The sequence below is a fragment of the Diadema setosum genome, chromosome 18, assembly GCF_964275005.1.
Source record: "Diadema setosum chromosome 18, eeDiaSeto1, whole genome shotgun sequence".
Lineage (NCBI taxonomy): Eukaryota > Metazoa > Echinodermata > Echinoidea > Diadematoida > Diadematidae > Diadema > Diadema setosum.
In genome coordinates, this window is record NC_092702.1 from 29,132,053 (window position 1) to 29,145,044 (window position 12,992).

General features: G+C 40.5%; 1 pseudogene; it reads right to left on the minus strand.

Moving 5' to 3' along the window:
• Window positions 1-3,439: 3,439 nt before the first annotated feature.
• Window positions 3,440-6,621, minus strand: LOC140241433 (zinc finger MYM-type protein 1-like; annotated as a pseudogene).
• Between the last annotated feature and the right edge of the window lie 6,371 nt (window positions 6,622-12,992).

A 12,992-nucleotide genomic window follows, 5' to 3' on the forward strand; every position in this document is an offset into this window, starting at 1 on the left:
TTTTTCCCCTTTAGTTTCCCACTTTGTTTTTCGTAGAGGTTATAAAGAGATGAAGAGGACAAAAAATTATTTTTCCTATTTCATTCATGTCTCTCATTGTGTTAAACTGGTCTTATGTTGTCAATGTTATCGTGAAGGGCATTTGCAAATGAAAGAGAACATCACTTTTTAATTTTGTGCCTTGGAGGACAAAAACGAATGTGCTCACTCATGCGTAACGTTTTCTTTCTAATTAACCTATTAGCTTAATAGCCAATTAAATTACCTTTAATATGGTATATAATACATTGATTTTCATAAAAATCTTCTTTGAAAAATATGACCTCGGAAAAGTATTTACTTTCTTTTCTCTCTTTTTTTATGCTGAGTGTATATACTGTATATATATATATATATATATATATATATATATATATGTATATATACTGTTGTGAAGAGTCTTATTGCAAAATGAACTAAGCACCATTTTTGAACATTTCAAAGTAGTCCATCACAATAGAACAAAATTAAACTTTTCCAATAATACCTCACTTGTAACATAAGGAATACTCTAGAAGTTATGATTAAAGATATCCTGTATTTTCTTATCATTTCTTTGTTTTTTAGCAGCTTTAATCACAAATATCTCAACAAGAATGGAGATAGCTTGTTATGCGATAAAACTACAAATAGAAAAAGAAATGTATACTGTTTTCTCTGCAAAGAGAATTGAGTTCAGTTCTCATTTTAGCTTGAACATTTTTCACAAAATGGTTTTTACTGCCTACAAGCAATAATTATGGATGAGTTGATTGTTACGACCAAAATCACACTGAGAATGATCGCACAAAAGAACCAATCAAGTCATGTTCAGGCAGTTTATTAACAATGATGTTCTGTTTATAGATCCGTCAATCAGCACGACTACTTCACAATCACTTATATTTCAGTATGATTACAATATTGTAATCACTTACACGTATCAGTCCAAAGTAAAATCATAAGGTCCATATTATAATCCCCTGGAACAGGCGCGCCGGAAGCAGTTTTGGATTGCGGGGGGGGGGGGGGGGGGCAAATATTGGAGGGGGCTCACGATAGACCATACATATGTTACACAATATACACATACACACAAATACACACACACACACACACACACACATATATATATATATATATATATATATATATATATATATATATATATATATATATTTATATATATATATATATATATATATAATTATATATACATAATATCTATATATTTATCAAAATTAAACACACTATGTTTGTTTATATCAAATGAAGGAAATAACACTATAGTGTAATCACACCTCGAGCAGTACTGCAGTAATTCAAATTCAAGATTCACCTGAAGCTCGTTTTTTGTTAATAAAACAATAAATCATGAACAAAGATGAAACCAAACATGAAGACGACCAGTCTTTGTAACGGACACCTGTCAGTACAACAAAATGATATTTTTGTTGTGTATTACATATTCCTGTTTTAAGCTGTTTATAGAGAAGAAAAATGTTGACAAGAAGGATCAGTTTTAACAACGAAATAAGTCTTGACAAAATATGAAGAGTTTAAAAGATAAATATAAAGTGCACTACTGCACTATAGACGTCAATGTTCAAGTCAACTTGACAGGATGGTGTTATTTCACAAGTCACCACACAAAACTTTAGAGTTAGTTTTCGTTTCGTATGACAGTAAGTCAGTAAAATACTATAATTTTGTACCTACGAAAAAAATACAGTGAAATATTTGTTTATAACATTTATACACTAAATATTATGTTAACAACAAATGTATTACTGTAGTGTAACTCACACCAATCTTGCTGCTTTTTCTTGCAAGTTCGAGTAACATTGAACATGACAAAACTTGATAATTCTCTACATGACCTGTAGCCGAGGTTCATGTCGATTTTTCCTGATTACAATAAATTCAATTCAATTCAGTGGACACCCAAGGGATCCCTGTCTGCAACATCTGACAAACAGACTCGTAGTTTCATCACGAGTGTCTGACTTATATTAATTTTGTAGCTTCTGTTTCATAGGTTAAGGTACAATTAAAACATCTGGCATTTTAGCAATAGTTCAACAATGAGAAACCAAAGACATGCCCTTTAACTATTTTTTATTTATTTATTTTTTTTTTATTTTTTTTACTGAAAATCGGACACCAACATGACTGTTAATTGCCTTATTCTGGTTTGGAGCCTAGCTGTCTCATTATCTGAACAAATGAATGACTTTTGCAATAACAATACCTTGAATACTTGAAGTAATGCATAGCAAAGCAGATACCACAAAAATTAAATCAATCTAACTGAGCTGTTATTAGTTTTACCCAATCGCGAGAAAATTGTGTGCATATCTTACGAAATGTTAACATGTCCAGTTTCCTGAAAATGTGAATACCACTAATTATGCACAACTGAGCAACATCATTGATGACATTGACTTCTTACGCTTTCTGTGTAAAATATCATTGAAAGTTAATGTTGTAGGGGGAAAAAGATTTAACGATATCTGTTCATGTCCACCGCAAATCTTCCAAATTCTAATATTTATATTATTTGTCAAATCACTTGATATAAGACAAGATGGAGTACTTGCAGAATAAAACAAAGGTCCCTGAACAAGCCTCAAATATACTGTAAACAAATTATTGATAATTTGACCAAGTCTGATTAGATATGTGGGGAAATTTCGAAAATTCTTTATAAAACAACAAAAAAAAAATCAGAACGAATCATCGTGTAATTCGTGTTAACAGAAACTGTCAGAAAGGCATGTTTATGACACAGCGATGATTGTTTTGCTTTGTTTTCATTTTTTTTTTTTTGGGGGGGGGGGGGACCGCGTAATATCAAGCACGTTTTAATTTGGTGATCCTAAAATATTTAGCACGTTTTAGATGAACTGATTCCATACTAGGCTTCCGTGGAAATGTAGTAATGCTGTCAGCATAAAATCAGCAAGGACCAACACTCTTGTAAAATTGTCTACCTTATATAGTAGTCAAGGTTACCCTTTAAATTCTCGGTATTTCTTTCATAAACGTTACATGTATTTGTTTAATTATGCATTCATCGTTACAATTACCTTCTAAAACATAATTTTCTGAACTGATACACAGTATTCGTGTTTTTCTTTTAGAGTTTGTCAACCACACTTGAACACTGATATTATCAGAGCATTTAGACTTTCCTTAAGGAACGCGTTTCTTCGTTTCGTGTCGCCGCGTGAAATGAACCCATTGACCAAATCTACCATGTCAATCAAGTCTACTCTCTCTCTCTCTGTACATAGTTAGAATCAATAGTGAGTTCAGTAGACTGCGACATTGTTCCTCTCAGATAAGACTTGAGGCGTCTGAGCGTACTGAAAGAGTGTTCTGCCGTGGCTGTTGTGGCTGGATGCACGATGTAGAGCCTTCAGAGTTTAAAAACCTCTGGGATCATGCTCTTCATATCTGTCTCTGAGATGGAGTCAATGATGTGCTTCACTGTTACCCTATGGCCAGCTGTAGAACTGCCGGTGATGTCCCAAAGATTCTCAAGAACACGTAGCTGAGCTTCAAGTCGAGATTCATTCAGATCGTCTAGCTCCAAAGTGCTTCACTACACATTCGAGCGACTTGGTTGGGACCTCCCTATCTGACCATGCGGATAGTAGAAGATCTTCTACTGCACTCAAGACTATATTTCCTTTGAGGAGACTCGATCTTGCATCCCTGAAATCACGTTGTCCAGTGCATCAAACCAAACTGATTTGTACATGTCTTTGGGGGTCTCGAAAACATGTGGATCACTGTCCTGAAGGCGCCGTGGTGCTCTAGATTGCCTTGGTCGTGTATGTTCTTCTTGGTCGTGCTTTTGTGCACAGTCAAGTGAATGCTGCCAAACTTCATCGAAGAATTCATCGTTACGCATGTTCTGAAGCTGTCCAAGAGCTACAATTGTGTAAGCTTAACCCCCTGCCCTGCCGATACACGTGGTGACTGAAGTGCTTCGCTGAGCCTGTCGCTTACTTCGAACACGGTGACACTCATGAAGAGACAAGTGGTGAAGTCAAAGCTGCTCGCCGCAACCCGCAAGAATCCACTTGCTCTTGATTGTGAATCTCTGTCTGTGACGGTGTCTTCTATTGTGACCAAGGCTTCCTTCACTACTAGCAGTTGCTCCTTGATGTTGTCCAGAGCCTTCTGCTTCACAGTGGAACGAGTGGGACAGAGAGGCCTGATATGAGCCTGTGGACAGCCGAGTGCTTCTGCTACAGTCTTGACGATGGCAACTCTCTGTGGCGAATCTCACAAGAAACTTATTAGATCTGTCACTGTTGTGAGGAAGTTTCTCAGCTTGGGAACATGTTTCACCATGTCTTGCACAGCAAGGTCGATTGAATGCATGTAGCAGTGTGTTGTCACGATTCTTGGTTCTTCTTCCTGCAACCTAACTGCAACACCGCTATGTTTGCCTTGAAATGAAGCGGCTCCGTCAAAACGTGCTGCGCGACAAAGGCTGAGGGGAAGATTGTACCTGATCAGAGCATCTTTTATTGCCTTGAAGATCGATTCGGCATCGCATTTGTCTAGAGAGTATATTCCTAAGACGTTTTCCTCAAGTACCAAGTTTTCCGTTGCTGTTCGAACACAGATGCAGAGCAGTATAGCTTCTCTATCCTTGAGACATCAGCCGTTTCATCTGCCAGTATGGCAAATGGCTTTCCACCCATTTCTGCAGCTAGCTGACGCATCACTGTTGAAGACATCAAGTTGATAATTTCTTCCTGAATTTGATGCGATGTCCAAGAAGTCTTCCTGGTAAGCCATCCGTCCAAGCCTTTGATTTCTTCACTGCGAAGTTGAAGTAATGTCATGAAATTACTGTTCTGATCCGTATGTCCTCTAATAGCTAGTCCTTGCATCGCCAGATACTTAAGTGCAGTTATCATTGTCAGTAGATACTGTGTGTTTTGTTTACTTTCTTCCTGTGCTCTTGTGTCTAGTCTTTGAGCAACATTCTCACCCTGCCAGAGTTTGCTCATCTTGTAGCTCAGCAGTCGATGACTTTCACTCTTCTCGTGTTTCAGGAATTTCGGGGAAGCATTTTTCCAATTTGTGAAACCGATTTTGCTGAAGCGTTCTTCACATTTTACCGGAGCTGGGAACATTTCGCAGTTTAGCTTGTCGGCAAGTGTGGCAAAATGCAGCACCGTTTCCGTTATTAGCTTCTCCGTCCCATTCAAGCCACGCAAAAGTCTTGTACCATTCTCTTCGAAATCTGCGACCATGTTGATCCTTCTTGAATTCACATAGTGGCTGATTCGGTCGAGAACGGAGATTAGGGAGCTTTAGATTTTAGACGCGCGGACGTTCAGAGGGAAAAAAACATGTTCTGAGCGAGCGCAGAAGTGCGCGTCAAGTCGATCTATTTTTAGCTTGAGTCGCCTGAGTTTTTTCACTACGCGTACTGGGCTATTTTCACGTCCGCACAGTTTGCAACGTAAGGGCTTTTTACACTTGTGTTTCTTAACCCCGGACTTTCTCTGACCCAGGACTATCGTTAGTCCCGTACCAATTTTTTCAGCTTTTTACACTCGCCAATTAGTCCCGTACTATCTCTTGTCCGGGGCTAAGGAGAAAACTGACCTTTTTACACTCGTCTTTCTTAGCCCCGGACTTTCCAAACCACATGAATATTCATAATTACGCTGTGTACTGTACACGTACACGCACGCACCGGCAGCACTTGATTACCTCGTTTCTGATTGGTCAGTGAGGGTCGCACTTCGTCTCCGTCGCTTAGCCCAGGATTATTTTTTCGTTCTGTTTACACTCACTCGCTTGGCACCGCAATTGCGGTGCTAGCACCGCAATTGCGGTGCTAACCCCTGCTATTTTGCAGGGCCAGATAGTACTGTACTATCGGTGGGGCTAGCCCACTTTGGCAAAAACGAGTGTAAACAGAAAGTGGGCTAAGGATAGTCCCGTACTATCGGTGGGGCTAAGGCCCCCCCTTAGCCCCACCGATAGTCCGGGGCTAAGCAAAAATTTACAAGTGTAAAAAGCCCTGTAGAGAACTACTTCATGCACCGATCATAATGGGGGCGCGATTTTATTTTTCATACGTTGCGTCCCCCAGCGTAATCTAAAGCTACTTTTCAACACGACGCAGGGGAAGAGGAGAACGTCCAGCGCACTCGTCGTCTCAAACGTCCGCGCGTCAAAATCTAAAGCTCCCTGCTGTCTTTTTGACGGGGCTGGGGCTGCTGGGGGCTGCTGGGGGCTGCTGGGGGGCTGCTGGATGGGGGGCTGCTGGGGGGCTGCTGGGGGGCTGCTGGGGGGCTGCTGGGGGGCTGCTGGGGGCTGCTGGGGGGCTGCTGGGTAGCTGGGGGCTGCTGGGGGCTGCTGGGGGGCTGCTGGGGGGCTGCTGGGGGGCTGCTGGGGGCTGGGGCTGGGGCGGCTGGGGCTGGGGCTGGGGCTGGGGCGGCTGGGGCTGGGGCTGGGGCTGGGGTTGGGGCTGGGGCTACTGCCGAGTCTCTCTACGGTACTAGACTGTGCGATTTGGCCAAGTTCGACTTCGTTTGACTCCGAATCAGAACTGCCGATATCCATTGATAACTCAGCCTCGGGATCCAGGTCGACTGTCTCTGCGCTTGCTCCGCTTTGTTTGTCAACATCTAGCTTGCTTTGAAGTTGTTGCCTTTGGGTCTTTTGGTGCCGCAGACTGCACCTTAAACATTGTTAACAGAGAGTGGCATCCCGCTGCACTCTTTTCTAAGGCTCTTTGTCTTTGGGCCCTCCGGATTTCTGACCCTGATCGAGATCTTCATGTTTGACGTCTCTGCTTCTGATGATTGAAGATAATAACATGTAAAGATTATCATATACAGGGACAGGGTGACCCAGAAAAAAAGGAGGAGTAAGTTTTTAGGACTTTGCTAATATAAATTGTGATGGTGCATTAGTGTTTTAGTTTGTTGGGTGGAGAATCTTTTCTTTTTATGCCTCCGCCAACGAAGTGGCCGGAGGCATTATTTAGAAATGATACTCAGGTATGACAATTAATACTTACTCTGTCCATGGACGGCCGAACAAGCCATTATCCGTGCCTCTGAACTTTGAAAATACGAGCAAATCCCGAAAATGACTATTTAAAACTAAATCGCTAATAAAATAAAAAGTCAGTGTTAAACCAAAGTATATGATTTTAGTGTTTTTAAAGAAGAAAATATGTTCCATCCAACAAATAAAATACTATCACATTTTATACCAGCATAGTCTTAAAAACCTACAGTTCCACTCTTTGTTGGCCACTTGTAGGAACTATAATGAATAGATTCTAGACCTGTTATGATCTATATTCTATGGAGTGTTAAATCATGTAAACATTGATAAAGGATTTCAATCATTTTTAAGTAAACAGCTCTACATATAGATGCGTCATAATCCAACACAATGGTCAAGTCATATTGGCAATGGACGGAAGTTGCTTAGTTGTATAAACTTGAACTTCACACACAACTATTTTTTTTTTTTTGGGGGGGGGGGGGAGTAAAACAAGCAAATTATTGTTTGCAAATAAATCTTATCATGGTCAACAAGGCAAGACTACACCCGATAGACCGCGGGGCTGATAGACCGGGGGCTGAGGTAGAGCTAGACAGCGGCGATAGGTGCTGTCTATCGGCCCATTGCAGCTGACCATCGGGATTCGGGAATCCCCCAATTAATCATCACAACATAACATGAAAACAATGCATAAAATGATTAGTAAGTTCCTGCTTTATATCTTCATTCCATTCCTGAATTCTAAGAAAACAAAGTAAAACAGAGTTAACGAAAACTTATACTCGACTCATGATTATTGTATGCAATGTAGCAGATGAAGTTTAAGTCATCATTATTGCTCAAGGTGCAAGACAGCATAACGCCTCAATTTCCAAGCAAAAAAAAAAAATAGTCCTAATGTGCAATCTCATGGTGGTAAGAAATGTTCATCCCTGTCATGCTGTAATGTTTTCATTGTTTTGCGTCCATATTGCTTTGACACATTAAATGTGCCAAAACTGCGAAAATCAAGCAAGGTTATCTAAACAAAACAAGGTATTTGCAATCGATAGGCTCTCGAGTTCATTCGTTGTTCAGGCGAAGGTGAAATATATGAAATATCAAAATGTGATAGACTGATAGAAATGCAGTATAGCACGTAGTACCATGTACCATTCGCTCAGGATTCGATTTGTTAAGGTTTTTTTACTTTCCTTAATTTTTCTTTCCGAGTTAACGCCTCCTTACACCTTAGGCCCTTAATCCTTCTTTCCTTCCTTCCTTTCTTTCTTACTTTCTTTATGATGTTCGTTCTTTTTTTATTTTTTCTTTCGTTCTTTCATTGAAATTCATTCATTCTTTCTTTCTTTCTTTCTTTTTTTTTCTTTCTTTCTATCTTTTCTTTCTCTCTTTTTTCGTTCTCTTTTGCTTTCATTCACTCATTCTCTTCTTTTTTTTTTTTTTTTGGGGGGGGGGGGCTGCGTTTTGACATTGCCTTTTGCGTAAAGGGAGGAGACACCCCATTTGTGTGTTATAAGCTGGAGAATGACGACTGACGAGTGTAGTGATATGGATTTTAGAAGGGGGGGGGGGGGTGGTGGCGCAAGTTTTTGTACTTTCCCAGCCTCTGGATTTACCCCAAGTCGAAACTCGCCGAAAAAATAGATGAGCGGGGATGGGGGGGGGGGGGGGTTAAAACTATTTTCCGGGAGCGCTACCTACGTCACGTGTCACGTTAGTAACAACTAGCGGTGGAAGTGGGACGTATGGAAGATATTTTTTTCTCAAGGGGGGGGGGGGGGGAGGGGGCACACGTATAAAAATTACAAAACAAAGAAGAATTTTTGAAAAGTTGCTTCAAAAGGAGAGTTGGCATGGGCCAGTTGTGCCTCTAAATCCGCCAGTGCTTAAAGCTAACATTTTGATATTTACACGATTTTCAATAGCCAATTTAAAGGCCTCTAAAAACTGCAACGGTTACCGTTGAATGCGGTTGAGATAATCTGCTCACACGCAACGAAAAAATGAATGTCTAAACATTTATGAGAGTTAGAATTACTAGTCTTAGCTGATAAATTTCCCTATTTGTATTTTATTTATATATATCATTTTATTTTATTCTATTTTTATTTATTTATTTATTTATTTATTTTTTATTTTTTTTTATTTTTATTTTATTTTTTTTGGGGGGGGGGGGGGGCAAAAATGCGTTTTGCCCCCCCCCCCCCCACTTTTTGGATGGGGGGGGGGGGGGTGGGCGGCCAGAAGTAACGTACCGGTAACTCTCTACAGAAGTGTTGGGGGAGTCATGGGGACTCTGCCTACCTCAAAATTTCTGTGGCTTATAGGTCCATTTACCCCTTCTTGAATGTTCTGTAATTTGCTCCAACCTGGGTCTACATAGGCCTACTTGTACAACGTGTACATACTTGTGGATTCAAGAGCCTTCCAGAAATCCTAGCTGACTCACTGTACAAAAATAACTACCAATCTCGTTTGGCTATACAAGGATGGTGTATGGACGGCCACATCATCCCTGTATAACTACCGGTACCAATCATGTTGGGCTACAAGTACAGTGCATGTATAATGCATCACTCACAGCCCAAAATAGGCACAGATTCCTATGAACATTCTGATTGGGTGAGCTATAATGCATTTCTTTTAACTTGTATGTACTAGCTATACCAAATAAAAAGTTCTCCACTAATCTGGTCAACCTGAATACACAGTACATCATAGGTACATCAATGACATGATGATACCATCACCTCACAAACCCTCCCCCTCCATTTGTTTGTACATATACATAAACATGGAATTCTGTTTGTGATGGTTGATGATTGAAATTGTAATTATAGACTTAAACCTCGATTCCCGAATGGACATCTCTTCGAGGCTAATTACAAGTGAAGACCAAGAAATTCTTGTTGATGTCATATGAAAAAAGAAGGAAATAATGGTGGAGATTTTGTGTTCAGTTCAGTGGGAAACCTAAGAGGGGATGACCATATCACCTCTGCCATTTATGTGGGGAAACTGTAATACACTGATAATTTGCTGAACACGAGTTCACTTTAATCTTTAATCTTTTTTTCCCATCATTGTACTCTTCATTATGAAAAGTCAGGTGGTAGGGAGGCTAAGAAAGGAATGAACACTTCTAAACATGATCATAGTAGTGGGTATGGAGCAGAGGTAATTTTCTTAAGTCTCTTCATGTGGATGGGTTAAAAAAAAAGTAAGTTTTCTGGCCACATTTGCAACTAAGTTTGTGATCTCACTCAGTATTTTTTAATGTTTTATTTCCTTCCTCTTGCCATTATATTCACAAAACATGAGATAATTTCATTAAACCATGCAAAACAAAGTCATCAATAAAAGCTACACTTGAGAACATCTCATATTCCAATCTATGATCGAAGAAAAATCTGTGTTAATACAATAAATGCAGTAACCTAATTATTCTTTTTCACCTATAATCAACATAATGGAAGGAGGTATGAAGTGATACTGCCCCACCCCATGACACACTCAGGGAGTGGGTTACTCTGGTATTTGTTTGAAATCTGTTTCCCACTTCCTGTCAAACGTTTTATTTACAATACTGTAACACGAAATGTTATCACATTCATTGGTAATCATATGAAAACAGTAAAGCGTACTATTGCCTACTTGTACACTAATCCAACTAAATGAACAAAGTCACGCATTTGGGCAATTATCTCTGAGTGGTCGTTAATGGCCGGCAGAACGGGGGGGGGGGGGGGAGAGCTCGCTCCCCAGACTTTTATGTGCACCATACAAAGGAATACATAAGGTGTCATCACTTTGGGCCCCCACTTTTTTAAACCCAGAAGTACGTAAGTGGCACTAAAAGAAATAGCTCGAGATCTTGAAGTGTCGGCGCGGTATGTTTTTTCCGCTGAGGACTTTTTTTTTTTTTTTTTTTTTGCTTGTCAGCTGAAGAAACCCGGAAGTGGAAGGAGAAAGATTAGCTGAGGGTTTTTTTTTCTTTTTTTTTTTTGCTTGTTAGCTCATGAAACCCGGAAGTGCCCCCCCCCCCCCACACACACACTTTTGAAAACGCTCCGCCGGCCCTGGTCATTAGTATACAAATAATGACTGCTATGAGGGGCATAGTTAAAATTATGGTTTTCACATCACCGAGGGCACATAATTTTAACTGTGCCTCGAATATCAAGCTGTCATTATTTGTTTTATATACCGAAAATATAGATTCCGAAATATAGATACCGAAAATAAAGATTCTAGTCTCTTTTACAGCACTCGTCGTAATCAACGCTGATCGACAGCGCGGCGGTCGTATCATTGGTGCGTACAATAATGAGTGATCTATGTGTACGGGGTTGCGACCAAAGTATCTTTGGTTGCGACTGTCTCCAAACCTATTTACAGGGCACAGTTGATTCTATATGCCCCGAGCACAGTAAATCATGACGTCATTTTGATCAAAAATGGGGCACAGCTATTTTCATGACTCCACTTTTAACCAGTCAGATGAGAGGAATATGAGGTATATAATATACAAATAATGACTGCTATGAGGGGCACAGTTAAAACTAAGGGCCCAAGGTGATGTGAAAACCATAACTATGCCCGAAGCGAAGCTGAGGGCATAAATGGTTTTCACATCACATCACCGAGGGCCTACATAATTTTAACTGTGCCCCGAATATCAAGCTGTCATTATTTGTTTTTTTATACCGAAAATATAGATTCCGAAATATAGATACCGAAAATATAGATTCTGGTCTCTTTTACAGCACTCGCAATCATATCAACGCTAATCGACAGCGCGGCGGTCGTGTCATTGGTGCGTACATAATTTATTAGGATCTATGTGTACGGGGTTGCGACTGTCTCCAAACCTATTTACAGGGCACTTGTTGATTCTATGCCCCGGGCACAGTAAATCATGACGTCATTTTGATCAAAAATGGGGCACAGCTATTTTCATGACTCCACTTCTAACCAATCAGATGAGAGGAATCTATCATATGAGGTATATAATAAATACTTATGCCCGTTGGGCATGTTAGGCAAAATAGAGACTGGTAAACTGATTGCTCTCAGCCAGTCATTTTATTAGGATTCAAGTCGCCATTTTAATACTCCGTACTACTTTAGCACGTAAAACAATAGTAACCTCTCTGGAACTCTACAACTGATCATGTACAGCAACATAGTACGGTAGTTCAGTGTGTTAGCCACAGTAGGGAGGAGAAAAATCTCGTTGGTTAGCCATTATGATATGGTAAGCACTATTTGGGCACCCGTCCCGCTTCATTATGAATATTCATCAGGCAGTAAGATACTGTACTAGTAAATGGCAGAACGCTGGATACGTGTAAAACGTATCGCCGGGAAATGTGAAAATCTCGAAAAATTGCATCAACGGGGAATGTTAAAACGTCTCGCCGGGAGATGGAAAAATGTTCAGTTTTGCCGAGAAATGTAAAAACGCTGCTGGGAAATGAAAAAAATTATGTATTTCCACGGTATTACGGATACATGTAGATGATGAATATTCATGATGAAGCGGGACGGGTGCCCAGATAGTGCTTACCTTATGGGGCACACTGTAGTAAATATTAGAGCGCCACCTCGGGACAAAGTTGCGTACAGACGGCTCGATCGCAGCTAGCTCGCTTTCGCCGCGCGCTGCATGCTGTGTGGATGGTAAACTTACACACAATACATGCACTGCTGGTGAAAGCGAAGAGCAGCGGAGCAAAGCGGACATAAACATCGAAGCGATGCAGACGACGAACGGTTTCGCGGACATCAAACAAGACATCCTGAGCGTTCTGTGTGTGCCTGCGTTCCGGCTCCCTCTAGCTCTCTGGGCTGGACTGTGTGGGGACAGCCGAGTGCACGTTCACGGGACCTGCCTACGAAACTTGCACGTACGT